General features: G+C 45.8%; 1 pseudogene; it reads left to right on the top strand.

Annotated features, from left to right (window-relative positions):
- The window catches only part of LOC135572975 (cytochrome P450 26B1-like), a 66,307-nt pseudogene that overhangs the window by 29,978 nt on the left and 19,135 nt on the right, over nt 1-17,194 (top strand).

Genomic DNA, 17,194 nt, shown 5'->3' on the forward strand with positions numbered 1-17,194 from the left:
GAAAGGGAAGAGGTAGAAAGGGAAGAGGTAGAAAGGGAAGAGGTAGAAAGGGAAGAGGGGTAGAAAGGGAAGAGATAGAAAGGGGAAGAGGTAGAAAGGGAAGAGGAAAAGGGGAAGGAAGAGGTAGAAAGGGAAGAGGTGGGGAAGGGAAGAGGTAGGAAAGGGAAGAGATAGAAAGGGAAGAGGTAGAAAGGGAAGAGGTAGAAAGGGAAGAGGTAGAAAGGGAAGGGAAGAGGTAGAAAGGAAGAGACAGAAAGGGAGAGTGGTAGAAAGGGAAGAAGAGGTAGAAAGGGAAGGGAAGAGGTAGAAAGGAAGAGGTAGAAAGGGAAGAGGTAGAAAGGAAGAGGTAGAAAGGAAGAGACAGAAAGGGAAGAGGTAGAAAGGGAAGAGGAGAAAGGGAAGAGACAGAAAGGGAAGAGGTAGAAAGGAAGAGGTAGAAGGGAAGAGACAGAAAGGGAAGAGGTAGAAAGGGAAGAGATAGAAAGGGAAGAGGTAGAAAGGGAAGAGGTAGAAAGGGAAGAGACAGAAAGGGAAGAGACAGAAAGGGAAGAGGTAGAAAGGGAAGAGGTAGAAAGGGAAGAGGTAGAAAGGGAAGAGATAGAAAGGGAAGAGGTAGAAAGGGAAGAGGTAGAAAGGGAAGGGAAGAGGTAGAAAGGGAAGAGGTAGAAAGGGAAGAGGTAGAAAGGGAAGAGACAGAAAGGGAAGAGACAGAAAGGGAAGAGGTAGAAGGGAAGAGGTAGAAAGGGAAGAGGTAGAAAGGGAAGAGGTAGAAAGGGAAGAGACAGAAAGGGAAGAGGTAGAAAGGGAAGAGACAGAAAGGTAAGAGGTAGAAAGGGAAGAGGTAGAAAGGGAAGAGGCAGAAAGGGAAGAGACAGAAAGGGAAGAGACAGAAAGGGAAGAGGTAGAAAGGGAAGAGACAGAAAGGGAAGAGGTAGAAAGGGAAGAGATTAACTTTTCATTGCTCTGTCCGTATGAATATGATCCAAATGCAACAGAATCTCTCATGGCTTCACGTCACAATAAATGACTATTCAGTCTTATGATTTTCTTTAGGAATGTTCTATTTAATGTTCAGTCCAGTTAGTACATACTAGCAACACGCATAACCACCAAACCAGACAGGCAAATTCAGGGCATATAAAACGACCCAATTCAAATCGCCTTAAATCTACAGTTTTAAATAGTGTCCATAGCTGATTGGAACTCTTTACCAATCCATATCTCTCAGGCAAAGAGTAAATCCACCTTCAAGAAAACAATCAAAGAACATGTAATGTGATAGACCATGTGACTGGACAGGAAATAGACCATATGACTGGACGGGAAGTAGAAAGAACATCTAATGTGATAGACCATGTGACTGGTCAGGAAATAGACCATATGACTGGACAGGAAGTAGAAAGAACATCTAATGCAATAGACCATATGACTGGACAGGAAATAGAACATCTAATGTGATAGACCATATAACTGGACAGGAAATAGACAGAACATCTAATGTGATAGACCATGTGACTGGGCAGGAAATAGACCATATGACTGGACAGGAAATAGAACATCTAATGTGATAGACCATATAACTGGACAGGAAATAGACAGAACATCTAATGTGATAGACCATGTGACTGGACAGGAAATAGACCATATGACTGGACAGGAAATAGAACATCTAATGTGATAGACCATATAACTGGACAGGAAATAGAAAGAACATCTAATGTGATAGACCATATTGACTGGACAGGAAATAGACAGAACATCTAATGAGATAGACCATATGACTGGACAGGAAATAGAAAGAACATCTAATGTGACAGACCATATGACTGGACAGGAAATAGAAAGAACATCTAATGTGATAGATCATATGACTGGACAGGAAATAGAAAGAACATCTAATGTGATAGACCATATGACTGGACAGGAAATAGAAAGAACATCTAATGTGATAGACCATATGACTGGACAGGAAATAGACAAAACATCTAATGTGATAGACCATATGACTGGACAGGAAATAGACAGAACATCTAATGTGATAGAACATATGACTGGACAGGAAATAGAAAGAACATCTAATGTGATAGACCATGTGACTGGACAGGAAATAGACCATATGACTGGACAGGAAATAGAACATCTAATGTGATAGACCATATAACTGGACAGGAAATAGAAAGAACATCTAATGTGATAGACCATATTGACTGGACAGGAAATAGACAGAACATCTAATGAGATAGACCATATGACTGGACAGGAAATAGACAGAACATCTAATGTGATAGACCATATGACTGGACAGGAAATAGACAGAACATCTGTGATAGACCATGTGACTGGACAGGAAATAGAAAGAACATCTAATGTGATAGACCATGTGACTGGACAGGAAATAGACCATATGACTGGACAGGAAGTAGAAAGAACATCTAATGCAATAGACCATATGACTGGACAGGAAATAGAACATCTAATGTGATAGATCATGGACAGGAAATAGAAAGAACATCTAATGTGATAGACAGACTGACAGGAAAATAGAACATCTGTGATAGATCATATGACTGGACAGGAAATAGAAAGAAACATCTAATGTGATAGACCATATGACTGGACAGGAAATAGAAAGAACATCTAATGTGATAGATCATATGACTGGACAGGAAATAGAAAGAACATCTAATGTGATAGACCATATGACTGGACAGGAAATAGAACATCTAATGTGATAGATCATATGACTGGACAGGAAATAGAAAGAACATCTAATGTGATAGACCATATGACTGGACAGGAAATAGAAAGAACATCTAATGTGATAGATCATATGACTGGACAGGAAATAGAAAGAACATCTAATGTGATAGACCATATGACTGGACAGGAAATAGACAGAACATCTAATGTGATAGATCATATGACTGGACAGGAAATAGAAAGAACATCTAATGTGATAGATCATATGACTGGACAGGAAATAGAAAGAACATCTAATGTGATAGATCATATGACTGGACAGGAAATAGAAAGAACATCTAATGTGATAGACCATAAGTGACTGGACAGGAAATAGAAAAAGAACATCTAATGTGATAGATCATATGACTGGACAGGAAATAGAAAGAACATCTAATGATAGAATAACTGGACAGGAAATGACAGAACATTCTAATGTGATAGACCATATGACTGGACAGGAAATAGACAGAACATCTAATGTGATAGACCATATGACTGGACAGAAATAGACATCTATGTGATAGACCATATGACTGGACAGGAAATAGACAGAATATCTAATGTGATAGACCATTATATGACTGACATAGGAAATAGACAGAACATCTAATGTGATAGACCATATGACTGGACAGAAATAGGAAGTATCAACGAATGTTAAATGTGTTTTCTGTCAGGTATTTTAATTGTCTGTATTGTCTACTAGTTGAATGTTTGTGAAGTCTTAGTTTGTGAAGTCTTGTTAGTTGGTGTTTTACCCCAGGAAGATTAGCTAATGTCACGGCTTTAGTTAATGGAGATCTTAGTAAAAATAAAAATAACACTCTCCTCCTCCTCCTCCTCATCTGTCCCTCTCCCCATCACCTCCTCCCTCCTCCTCCCCCTCCTCCTCCTCCTCCTCCCTCCTCCTCCCTCCTCCTCCCCTCTCCTCCCTCCTCCCCCTCCCCTGCTCCCTCCCCCTCCTCCTCCTCCCTCTCCCCTCTCCTCCCTCTTCTCCCTCTCCTCCTCCCTCCTCCTCCCTCCCCTCCCTCCTCCTCCTCCCCTCTCCCTCTCCTCCCTCCTCCACTTCCTCCCTCCTCCTCCTCCCTCCTTCTCCTCCTCCTCCTCCTCCTTCTCCTCCTCCCTCCTCCTCCCCTCCTCCCCTCATCCCTCCCCTCCTCCCTCCCCTCTCCCCTCTCCCTCCTCCTCCCCCCTCCTCCCCTCCTCCTCCTCCTCCTCCTTTCTCCCCTCCCTCCTCCTCCTCCTCCTCCCTCTCCCTCCTCCTCCCCTCCTCTCCTCCCTCCCTCCTTCCTCCCCTCCCTCTCTCCCCCTCCTCTCCCCCTCCTCTCCCTCCCTCTCCCCTCTCCAGGTCTTCCAAGGTGTTCAGTCATGAGGCTCTGCAGTCCTACCTCCCTAAAATCCAGCAGGTAATCCAGGAGTCACTGAGGCTGTGGAGCTCCAACCCAGAACCCATCAACGTCTACAGGTGACTTCTCAACCTGGTGTGTGTGTGTGTGTGTGTGTGTGTGTGTGTGTGTGTGTGTGTGTGTGTGTGTGTGTGTGTGTTTGTGTGTGTGTGTGTGTGCATGTATGGAGCTCCAAATCGAATCAAATCAAATGTATTTGTCACATACACATGGTTAGCAGATGTTAATGCGGGTGTAGCGAAATGCTTGTGCTTCTAGTTCCGACAATGCAGTAATAACCAACGAGTAATCTAACCTAACAATTCCACATCAACTACCTTATATACACAAGTGTAAAGGGATAAAGAATATGTACATAAAGATATATGAATGACCCAGAACCTATCAACAGGGCCTTTTAGACCAGGGCCATTTAGACCAGGGCCATTTAGACCTGTGCCGATAGGGCCATTTAGACCTGGGCCAATAGGGCCATTTAGACCTGGGCCAATAGGGCCATTTAGACCAGGGCCATTTAACCAGGGCCAATAGGGCCATTTAGACCAGGGGCCAATAGGGCCATTTGACCAGGCCTTTACTAGGGTTGATTTAGACCAGGGCCATTAGGGCCATTTAGACCAGGAAGACAGACTCCAGGGCCTTTTAGACCAGGGCCAATAGGGCCATTTAGACCTGGGCCAATAGCCATTTAGACCTGGGCAAATAGGGCCATTTAGACCAGGGCCATTTAGACCAGGGCCATTAGGGGCCATTTAGACCAGGGCCAATAGGACCATTTGGAAAATAATAGGGGCTTAGACCAGGGCCATTTAGTCATGGGCCAATAGGGCCATTTAGACCAGGGCCATTTAGACCAGGGGCCAATAGGGACATTTAGACCTGGGCCATTTAGACCTGGGCCAATAGGGCCATTTAGACCTGGGCCAATAGGGCCATTTAGACTCAAATAATAGGGCCATTTAGACCAGGGCCATTTTAGACCAAATAATAGGCCATTTAGACAGGCCATTTAGAAAGGGCCAATAGGATTATTTAACTAGCCATTTAGTCATGGGCAATAGGGCCATTTGCATCCAGGGCCAATAGGGCCATTTGGACCAGGGCCTTTAGACCAGGGCCATTTAGACCCAGGGCCAATAGGGCCTTTAGACTAGGGCTAATAGGGGCTTTTAGACCAAGGCCATTTAGACCTGGGCCATTTAGACTCAAATATTTAGACCTGGGCCAATAATATTTAGACCTGGGCACATTTAGATTTGGGGGCCAATATATTATTTAGACTAGGGGCAATTTTGACACAGCCACATAGTTTCTGAATGTGTGCTCTTTTGTCTAGGGTGGCAGTATTGTAATGAAATGGATTATTATTGACCGACCGCCCTCTCCCTCCTCCCTCCCTCCCTCCTCTCCCCACTCTCTCTCACCCACTTTCTCTCTCACCTGTCTCTCTCTCTCACCCACTTCCTTTCTTCCCTCCTCCCTCCCTCCTCCCTCCCTCCCTCTCTGACCCCTGACCTCCCTCCCCTCCTCTCTCTCTCTCTCTCTCTCTCTGTCTTCTCTCTCTCTCTCTCTCTCCCTTCTCTCTCTCTCCCTCCCTCCTCCCTCCCTCCAGGGAATCCCAGAGGCTATTGTTCCACCATGGTGTGAGGGTGTTGCTGTCAGAGTAGCAGACGAGGAGATGAGACACCTGTTCACCACCTTTCCAGAGTTTATAGACAACATCTTTCACTTTCCTGCTAGACCTGCCATTCAGTGGGGATATAGGAAGGCTGTGTGGGGCGGATGGGACACAAAAGCACTTTAATTCGACATATACACTCATGCAGGGATGTAATCTTGTTCAAGCTGTGTAATTCAACAAGATAAACCATTGGGAATACAAGTTACTGAATATGTGAGGTTGTCAGTAAGCCTCCCTCCAGAGGTTTTTCAAGGACGTGAATGATTGATCTGGACTTTACGTCACTCACCACGCCCTCTGTGTGTTTTATTTCCGTAGGGCATCCGTGCCAGGGACACACTCCAGAAGGGGACAAAAAGGCCATCAGGGAGAAACCCTCTGTTCCCTAGGAAGGATTATGAGCGACGCACTAGATATCTCTGAGAGCGCACAGGAATGGCACTGAAATCACCATGCAGGAACTCAAGGTAGGAACCTTTCTCTCTCTCTCTCTCTCTCTCTCTCTCTCTCTCTCTCTCTCTGTCTCTCTCTCTCTCTCTCCTCTCTCTCTCTGTCTCTCTCTCTCTCTCTCTCTCTCTCTGTCTCTCTCTCTGACCCTCTCTTCTCTCTCTCTCTCTCTCTCTCTCTCTCTCTCTCTTCTCTCTCTCTCTCTGGGAGTGTCCAGATGCCCCCTACTCCCTACTAGCCAATTCTACTCCCACTCAGCCACCCTACTCCTTCTTCAGCTACCTTACTTCTACTTCAGCCCCCTTATTCTCTCTCTCTTTCTCGCACGCACGCACACACGCACACACACACACCACACACACACACACACACACACACACACACACACACACACACACACACACACACACACACACACACACACACAGACAGACAGACAGACAGACAGACAGACACCGGGGTGATACAGACATGTTTTGACACAAATTGCAGCAGATGAGGGGTTTCAGTGTGTGTGTTATCCTAAACTGTTATTCCAGACCCAGAAAATAGTATTTTTCCAAAGAGAGGGCAGGAGATTTTTAGAGAGGTGTGTGCCACACAACCAGAGCTAAAACAGGGGCAAGGTCCCCAGACAGGAGACCGAGGCTGTCTGCACCAGATCATAGCACTGACTGTAAAAACAGCCGCTGAACTGCACGAACCTAAAACCCAACCTACTGTAGATATTTGAGACATGATGACTGATTCCTGGTTTGTCACCCTTCCCTTACCCTTCTCCTACCCTTCTCCTACCCTTCTCCTACCCTTCTCATACCCTCTCATACTCTTCTCCTATCCTTCTCAAACCCTCTCCTACCCTTCTCATACCTTTTCTATACCCTCTCATACCCTTCTCCTAATTCTTCTCCTACCCTTCTCATACCCTCTCATACTCCTTCTCTTACCCTTCCTTTACCCTTCTCCTATTCTTCTCCTATACCCTCTCATACTCTTCTCTTTACTCCTTCTCATACCCTTCTCCTACCCTTCCCTTACCCTTCTCCTAACCTTCTGATACCCTCTCATACCCTTTTCCTACCCTTCTCATACCCTCTCATACCCTTCTCCTATTCTTTTTCCTACCCTTCTCATACCCTTTTCCCTACCCTTTCTCATACCCTCCTCATACCTTCTCATGCCTTTTCCTATTATTTTCCTACTTCTCATACCCTTTCCTACCCTTCTCATACCTCTCTCATACCCTTCTAATTTCTCATACCTTCTCATACCCTTTTCCTACCCTTCCTATCATCCTCTCATACCCTCTCATACCCTTTCCCCTTATACCTTTCATACACCTTCATACCCTTTCATGCCCTCTCATACCCTTCTCCTGTTCTTTTTTCCTAATTCTTCATCATAATTCCCTTCTCCTATTCTTTTCCTACCCTTCTTCTCATACCTTTCTCCTGCCCTCTTCTCTTTTACCCTTCTCTCTTACCCTTCATCCCTTCTCCTACCCTTTCCCTCATCATACCCTCTCATACCCTTTTCCTACCCTTCTCCTACGTTTCTATACCCTTTTCTCTACCTTCTCATACCCTTTTCCTACCCTTCTCCCACGCTTCTCATACCCTTTTCCTACCCTTCTCATACTTCTTCTCCTATTCTTTTTCCTGCCCTTCTCATACCCTCTCATACCCTCTCATGCCCTCTCATGCCCTTCTCATACCTTCTCATACCCTCTCCTTTATGCCCTCTCATACCCTTCTCCTACCCTCTCCTACCCTTCTCATACCCTCTCATACCCTCTCCTACCCTTCTCATACCCTCTCATACCCTTCTCCTATTCTTTTTCCTGCCCTTCTCATATTCTCTCTCCTACCCTTCTGCTACCCTTCACTTACCCTTTCTATACCCTTCTGCTAAACCTCTCCTGCCCTTCTGCTGCTTCACTTACCCTTCTCCTGCCCTTCTGCTGCCCTCTCATGCCCTTCTCTGCCCTTCTCTTAGCCCTCTGCTACCCTTTCTCCTACCCTCTCATACCCTTCTCCAATTCCTATCCTACCCTTCTCATACCCTTCTCCCACCTCTTCGATACCCTTCTGCTACCCTTCTCCTGCCCATTCTTATGCATCTTCTCTTACCCTTCTGCTACCCATTCTCATGCCCTTCTCCTGCCCTCCTCATACCCTCTCATACCCTTCTGCTACTCCTTCCATAATCTCTTTCATAATCTTTCTGCTACCCTCTACTACTCCTTCTTCTTTCTGCCATTCTCTACCCTTCTTCTACCCTTCTTCTAATTCTTCTCATACCCTTCTGCTACCACTCTCCTACCCTTCACTGCCATTCTTCATACCCCTCTCCTGCCCTTTCTCATACCCTTCTACACCTCTCCTGCCTTCTCTTACCCTTCTGCTGCTTTTTCTACCCTCTCTCCTACTCCTTCTCATACCCTTCTGCTACCCTCTATACTCTCCTATGCCCTTCTGCTGCTACCCTCTGCTACCCTTCTCATACCTTCTGCTACCCTCTGCTGCCCGGCCCTATACTCCCTCTGCTACCCTCTGCTACCCTTTTCATACCCTTCTGTTACCCTCTGCTAATCTCTTCCTATACCCTTCTGCTACCCTCTGCTGCCCTTCCTAACCTTCTGCTGCCTCTACCTCCTCCTCATACCCTTCTGCTACCCTTCTGCTACCCTTCTATACCCTTCTTGCTACTCCTCTGCTACCCTTCTCATACCCTTCTGCTATACCTTCTGCTACCCTTCTCATACCCTTCTGCTACCCTCTGCTATCCTCTCTTCTTCATACTCCTTCTGCTACCCTCTGCTACCCTTCTCATACCCTTCTGCTACCCTCTGCTACCCTTCTCATACCCTTCTGCTACCCTTCTCTATACCCTTCTCATACCCTTCTGCTACCATCTCTGCTACCCTTCTCATACCCTTCTGCTACCCTTCTGCTAATCCTTCTGCTACTCCTCATACCCTTCTATACCTTCTATACCTCTGCTACCCTCTGCTACCCTTCTCATACCCTTCTGCTACCCTCTGCTACCCTTCTCATACCCTTCTGCTACCCTCTGCTACCCTTCTCATACCCTCTTCTGCTACCCTTCTCATACCATTCTGCTACCCTTCTCATACTCCTTCTGCTACCCTTCTCATACCCTTCTGCTACCCTCTGCTACCCTTCTCATACACTTCTGCTACCCTCTCTCATACCCTTCTGCTACCCTTCTTCTCATACCCTTCTGCTAATCCTTCTCATACCCTTCTGCTACCCTCTGCTACCCTTCTCATACCCTTCTGCATAACCCTTCTGCTACCCTCTGCTACTCCTTCTGCTACCCTTCTGCTACCCTTCTGCTACTCTCTGCTACCCTTCTGCTACTCTCTTCTTCATACTCTCTTCATGCTACTCCTTCTGCTATCTCTTCTCATACCCTTCTGCTACCCTCTGCTTCCTTCTGCTACTCTTCTGCTACTCTTCTGCTACCTCTTCTGCTATACTCCTTCTCATACCCTTCTGCTACTCCTCTGCATACCTCTTCTCATACCCTTCTGCTACCCTCTGCTACCCTTCTGCTACTCCTCTGCTACCCTCTCTTCTACTCCTCTGCTACCCTTCTGCTACTCCTTCTGCTACCCTTTTGCTCTCCTCCTATACTCCTTCTGCTACTCCTTTGCTACCCTTCTCATACCCTTCTGCTACCTCTGCTGCCCTCTGCTCATACCTTCTCCCCTGCCCTTTCTCCTACCCTCTGCTGCCCTCTGCTGCCCTCTGCTGCCCTTTCTCCTGCCCTCTTCTACCCTCTTCTACCCCTCTGCTGCCCTCTGCCCTCTGCTCTTACCCTCTGCTCTCTATACCCTCTGCTACCCCTCCTGCTTTCTCTACTGCCCTCTCCTACCCTCTGCTACCCTCTGCTACCCTCTGCTACCCTCTGCTACCCTTCACCTTTTTTGCTTTAAGCTTCTCGTTTTACTTTAGTTTTAACCTTAGATCGAAAGCTTCTCATACCATTCATACAAAGCTTCTCATACCATTCATACAAAGCTTCTCATACCATTCATACAAAGCTTCTCATACCATTCATACAAAGCAATCTCTGTCAGGAGAAGTTATATAGTTACAGAGATATTATCAAATCAAATCAAATTGTACGTCACATACGATGAATAAGACGTGGGTACCTACATACAGGAAGTACCAGATCTATGTGGAGCTATATACAGGAAGTACCAGATCAATGTGAAGCTATATACAGGAAGTACCAGATCAGTGTGGAGCTATATACAGGAAGTACCAGATCAATGTGGAGCTATATACAGGAAGTACCAGATCTATGTGGAGCTATATACAGGAAGTACCAGATCTATGTGGAGCTATATACAGGAAGTACCAGATCTATGTGGAGCTATATACAGGAAGTACCAGATCTATGTGGAGCTATATACAGGAAGTACCAGATCAATATGGAGCTATATACAGGAAGTACCAGATCTATGTGGAGCTATATACAGGAAGTACCAGATCTATGTGGAGCTATATACAGGAAGTACCAGATCTATGTGGAGCTATATACAGGAAGTACCAGATCTATGTGGAGCTATATACAGGAAGTACCAGATCAATATGGAGCTATATACAGGAAGTACCAGATCTATGTGAGCTATATACAGGAAGTACCAGATCTATGTGGAGCTATATACAGGAAGTACCAGATCTATGTGAGCTATATACAGGAAGTACCAGATCTATGTGGAGCTATATACAGGAAGTACCAGATCTATGTGGAGCTATATACAGGAAGTACCAGATCTATGTGGAGCTATATACAGGAAGTACCAGATCTATGTGGAGCTATATACAGGAAGTACCAGATCTATGTGGAGCTATATACAGGAAGTACCAGATCTATGTGCAGCTATATACCGGAAGTACCAGATCTATGTGGAGCTATATACAGGACGTACCAGATCAGTGTGAAGCTATATACAGGAAGTACCAGATCAGTGTGGAGCTATATACAGGAAGTACCAGATCAGTGTGGAGCCATATACAGGAAGTACCAGATCAGTGTGGAGCTATATACAGGAAGTACCAGATCAATGTGAAGCTATATACAGGAAGTACCAGATCAGTGTGGAGCTACATACAGGAAGTACCAGATCAAGGTGGAGCTATATACAGGAAGTACCAGATCAGTGTGGAGCTATATACAGGAAGTACCAGATCAGTGTGGAGCTATATACAGGAAGTACCAGATCAATATGGAGCTATATACAGGAAGTACCAGATCAGTGTGGAGCTATATACAGGAAGTACCAGATCAATGTGAAGCTATATACAGGAAGTACCAGATCAGTGTGGAGCTATATACAGGAAGTACCAGATCAATGTGAAGCTATATACAGGAAGTACCAGTACCAGATCAAGGTGGAGCTATATACAGGAAATACCAGATCAATGTGGAGCTATATACAGGAAGTACCAGTAAGTTTTTCAACCTTTTCACAAATGTCTTGCTAACAAACTATAGTTTTGGCAATTCGGTTAGGACATCTACTTTGTGCATGACACAAGTCATTTTTCCAACAGTTGTTTACAGACAGATTATTTCACTTATAATTCACTCCATCACAATTCCAGTGGGTCAGAAGTTTACATACACTGAGATAACTGTGCCTTTAAACATCTTTGGAAAACTGATGAACTCATCTCTCCCCTTCCTCTCGTCTCCAGGAGGCGACCATTGAGCTGATCTTTGCAGCGTTTGCCACCACGGCCAGTGCCTCCACCTCTCTCATCATGCAGCTCCTACGCCACCCTGCCGTGCTGGAGAAGTTACGAGAGGAGCTCCGGACCAGGGGGATCCTCCACAACGGCTGTCTGTGCGAGGGGGAACTGGGTCTGGATACCATCGTTAGTCTGAAGTATCTGGACTGTGTGATTAAGGAGGTGCTGAGGCTCTTCACGCCCGTGTCTGGGGGTTATAGGACGGCCCTGCAGACCTTTGAACTAGAAGTGAGTATAGTGTTATATATTTATATATATTATATACTAGTATCATCTATCTCTTGTCTTGTCTCTTGTCTGGTCTCTTGTCTGGTCTCTTGTCTGGTCTCTTGTCTGGTCTCTTGTCTTGTCTCTTGTCTTGTCTCTTGTCTGGTCTCTTGTCTGGTCTCTTGTCTGGTCTCTTGTCTGGTCTCTTGTCTTGTCTCTTGTCTGGTCTCTTGTCTCTTGTCTGGTCTCTTGTCTTGTCTCTTGTCTGGTCTCTTGTCTGGTCTCTTGTCTCTTGTCTGGTCTCTTGTCTGGTCTCTTGTCTCTTGTCTGGTCTCTTGTCTTGTCTCTTGTCTGGTCTCTTGTCTGGTCTCTTGTCTCTTGTCTGGTCTCTTGTCTTGTCTCTTGTCTGGTCTCTTGTCTGGTCTCTTGTCTCTTGTCTGGTCTCTTGTCTTGTCTCTTGTCTCTTGTCTGGTCTCTTGTCTGGTCTCTTGTCTCTTGTCTGGTCTCTTGTCTTGTCTCTTGTCTCTTGTGTATTGTCTGGTCTCTTGTCTTGTCTCTTGTCTCTTGTCTGGTCTCTTGTCTGGTCTCTTGTCTCTTGTCTGGTCTCTTGTCTTGTCTCTTGTCTCTTGTCTGGTCTCTTGTCTGGTCTCTTGTCTTGTCTGGTCTTTGTCTTGTCTCTTGTCTGGTCTTTGTCTTGTCTCTTGTCTTTGTCTTGTCTTTGTCTTGTCTTGTCTGGTCTCTTGTCTGTCTCTTGTCTGGTCTCTTGTCTTGTCTCTTGTCTTGTCTCTTGTCTCTCTCTTGTCTCTCTTGTCTTGTCTCTTGTCTGGTCTCTTGTCTTGTCTCTTGTCTGGTCTCTTGTCTGGTCTCTTCTCTTGTCTGTCTCTTGTCTGTCTCTTGTCTTGTCTCTTGTCTGGTCTCTTGTCTGGTCTCTTGTCTGTCTGTCTCTTGTCTGGTCTCTTGTCTCTCTGTCTGGTCTCTTGTCTTGTCTCTTGTCTGGTCTCTTTGTCTGGTCTCTTGTCTCTTGTCTGGTCTCTTGTCTTGTCTCTTGTCTCTTTTGTCTGGTCTCTTGTCTGGTCTCTTGTCTGTCTCTTGTCTCTTGTCTGGTCTCTTGTCTGGTCTCTTGTCTTGTCTGGTCTCTTGTCTTGTCTCTTGTCTGGTCTCTTGTCTGGTCTCTTGTCTCTTGTCTGGTCTCTTGTCTGTCTCTTGTCTGGTCTTTGTCTGGTCTCTTGTCTGGTCTCTCTTGTCTGGTCTCTTGTCTTGTCTCTTGTCTCTTGTCTCTTCTCTCTTGTCTGGTCTCTTGTCTCTTGTCTCTTGTCTGTCTCTTGTCTTGTCTCTTGTCTCTTGTCTGGTCTCTTGTCTGGTCTCTTGTCTCTTGTCTGGTCTCTTGTCTTGTCTCTGGTCTCTTGTCTGGTCTCTTGTCTGGTCTCTTGTCTTTGTCTCTTGTCTGGTCTCTTGTCTGGTCTCTTGTCTCTTGTCTGGTCTCTTGTCTCTCTTGTCTTTGTCTCTTGTCTGGTCTCTTGTCTTGTCTCTTGTCTGGTCTCTTGTCTTGTCTCTTGTCTTGTCTCTTGTCTTGTCTCTTGTCTGGTCTCTTGTCTGGTCTCTTGTCTGTCTCTTGTCTGGTCTCTTGTCTGGTCTCTTGTCTTGTCTCTTGTCTGGTCTCTTGTCTTGTCTTGTCTCTTGTCTGGTCTTTGTCTTGTCTCTTGTCTGGTCTCTTGTCTTGTCTCTTGTCTGGTCTCTTGTCTCTTGTCTGGTCTCTTGTCTTGTCTCTTGTCTGGTCTCTTGTCTGGTCTTTGTCTTGTCTGGTCTCTTGTCTCTTGTCTGGTCTGGTCTTGTCTCTTGTCTTTGTCTGGTCTCTTGTCTGGTCTTTGTCTGGTCTCTTGTCTTGTCTCTTGTCTCTTTGTCTGGTCTCTTGTCTGGTCTCTTGTCTGGTCTTGTCTGGTCTCTTGTCTTGTCTCTTGTCTTGTCTCTTGTCTGGTCTCTTGTCTGGTCTCTTGTCTGGTCTCTTGTCTTGTCTCTTGTCTGGTCTTTGTCTGGTCTCTTGTCTGGTCTCTTGTCTCTTTGTCTGGTCTCTTGTCTGGTCTTTGTCTCTTGTCTGGTCTCTTGTCTTGGTCTCTTGTCTGGTCTCTTGTCTGGTCTCTCTCTTGTCTGTCTTGTCTCTTGTCTGGTCTCTTGTCTTGGTCTCTTGTCTTCTCTTGTCTGGTCTCTTGTCTGGTCTCTTGTCTGGTCTCTTGTCTGGTCTCTTGTCTGGTCTCTTGTCTGGTCTCTTGTCTTGTCTCTTGTCTTGTCTCTTGTCTGTCTCTTGTCTTGTCTCTTGTCTGGTCTCTTGTCTGGTCTCTTGTCTCTTGTCTGGTCTCTTGTCTTGTCTTTCTCTTGTCTGGTCTCTTGTCTTGTCTCTTGTCTGGTCTCTTGTCTCTTGTCTCTTGTCTGGTCTCTTGTCTGGTCTCTTGTCTTGTCTCTTGTCTCTGTCTGGTCTCTTGTCTTGTCTCTTGTCTGGTCTCTTGTCTTGTCTCTTGTCTGGTCTCTTGTCTTGTCTCTTGTCTTGTCTCTTGTCTGGTCTCTTGTCTTGTCTCTTGTCTGGTCTCTTGTCTTTGTCTGGTCTCTTGTCTGGTCTCTTTGTCTGGTCTCTTGTCTTGTCTCTTGTCTCTCTCTTGTCTGGTCTCTTGTCTGGTCTCTTGTCTGTCTCTTGTCTGGTCTCTTGTCTGGTCTCTTCTCTTGTCTGGTCTCTTGTCTTGTCTCTTGTCTGGTCTTGTCTTGTCTTGTCTTGTCTGGTCTCTTGTCTGGTCTCTTGTCTGGTCTCTTGTCTTGTCTCTTGTCTCTTGTCTGGTCTCTTGTCTTGTCTCTTGTCTTGTCTCTTCTTGTCTCTTGTCTTTGTTGGTCTCTTGTCTGGTCTCTTGTCTTGTCTGGTCTCTTGTCTGGTCTCTTGTCTGGTCTCTTGTCTGGTCTCTTGTCTGGTCTCTTGTCTCTTGTCTGGTCTCTTGTCTGGTCTCTTGTCTCTTGTCTGGTCTCTTGTCTTCTCTTGTCTGGTCTCTTGTCTTGTCTTTGTCTGGTCTCTTGTCTGGTCTCTTGTCTGGTCTCTTGTCTTGTCTCTTGTCTGTCTCTTGTCTTGTCTCTTGTCTTGTCTCTTGTCTGGTCTCTTGTCTCTGTCTCTTGTCTGGTCTTGTCTTGTCTGGTCTCTTGTCTTGTCTCTTGTCTCTTGTCTGGTCTCTTGTCTGGTCTCTTGTCTCTTGTCTGGTCTCTTGTCTTGTCTCTTGTCTGGTCTCTTGTCTCTTGTCTGGTCTCTTGTCTTGTCTCTTGTCTCTGTCTCTCTTGTCTTGTCTCTTGTCTGGTCTCTTGTCTGGTCTCTTGTCTGGTCTCTTGTCTTCTCTTGTCTGGTCTCTTGTCTTGTCTTTGTCTCTTGTCTGGTCTCTTGTCTTGTCTCTTGTCTGGTCTCTTGTCTGTCTTGTCTTCTTGTCTCTTGTCTGGTCTCTTGTCTGGTCTCTTGTCTCTTGTCTGGTCTCTTGTCTGGTCTCTTGTCTCTTTGTCTGGTCTCTTGTCTGTCTCTTGTCTCTTGTCTTGTCTCTTGTCTGGTCTCTTGTCTTGTCTCTTGTCTGGTCTTGTCTGGTCTCTTGTCTTGTCTCTTGTCTGGTCTCTTGTCTGGTCTCTTGTCTGGTCTCTTTGTCTGGTCTCTTGTCTTGTCTCTTGTCTTGTCTCTTGTCTTGGTCTCTTGTCTGGTCTCTTGTCTGGTCTCTTGTCTGGTGTCTCTTGTCTGGTCTCTTGTCTTGTCTCTTGTCTCTTGTCTGGTCTCTTGTCTGGTCTCTTGTCTGGTCTCTTGTCTGGTCTTGTCTGGTCTCTTGTCTTGTCTGTCTCTTGTCTGGTCTCTTGTCTGGTCTCTTGTCTTGTCTCTTTGTCTGGTCTCTTGTCTTGTCTCTTGTCTGGTCTCTTGTCTGGTCTTTGTCTGTCTGTCTCTTGTCTGGTCTCTTGTCTGGTCTCTTGTCTGGTCTCTTGTCTCTTGTCTGGTCTCTTGTCTGGTCTCTTGTCTCTTTGTCTGGTCTCTTGTCTTGTCTCTTGTCTCTTGTCTGGTCTTTGTCTGGTCTCTTGTCTCTTGTCTGGTCTCTTGTCTTGTCTCTTGTCTGGTCTCTTGTCTGGTCTTTGTCTGGTCTCTTGTCTTGGTCTCTTGTCTCTTGTCTGGTCTCTTGTCTTGTCTCTTGTCTTGTCTCTTGTCTCTTGTCTGGTCTCTTGTCTGTCTGGTCTCTCTTGTCTTGTCTCTTGTCTGGTCTCTTGTCTGGTCTCTTGTCTGGTCTGGTCTTTGTCTCTTCTGTCTGTCTGTCTCTTGTCTTGTCTCTTGTCTGGTCTCTGTCTGGTCTCTTGTCTTGTCTCTTGTCTGGTCTCTTGTCTCTTTGTCTGGTCTCTTTGTCTGGTCTCTTGTCTCTTGTCTCTTGTCTGGTCTCTTGTCTGGTCTTCTGTCTTGTCTCTTGTCTGGTCTCTTGTCTTGTCTCTTTGTCTGGTCTCTTGTCTTGTCTCTTGTCTCTTTGTCTGGTCTCTTGTCTGGTCTCTTGTCTTGTCTCTTGTCTGTCTCTTCTCTTGTCTTGGTCTCTTGTCTGGTCTCTTGTCTGGTCTCTTGTCTGGTCTCTTGTCTCTTGTCTGGTCTCTCTTCTGTCTCTTGTCTTTGTCTCTTGTCTGGTCTCTTGTCTTTGTCTTTGTCTCTTTGTCTGGTCTTGTCTTGTCTGGTCTCTTGTCTCTTGTCTGGTCTCTTGTCTGGTCTCTTGTCTGGTCTCTTGTCTGGTCTCTTGTCTTGTCTGGTCTCTTGTCTTGTCTCTTGTCTTTGTCTCTTGTCTGGTCTCTTGTCTTGTCTCTTTTGTCTCTTTGTCTTGTCTCTTGTCTGGTCTCTCTTTGTCTTGTCTCTTGTCTGGTCTCTTGTCTTGTCTCTTGTCTTGTCTCTTGTC

The sequence above is a fragment of the Oncorhynchus nerka genome, linkage group LG8, assembly GCF_034236695.1.
Source record: "Oncorhynchus nerka isolate Pitt River linkage group LG8, Oner_Uvic_2.0, whole genome shotgun sequence".
NCBI classification, from domain to species: Eukaryota; Metazoa; Chordata; class Actinopteri; order Salmoniformes; family Salmonidae; genus Oncorhynchus; species Oncorhynchus nerka.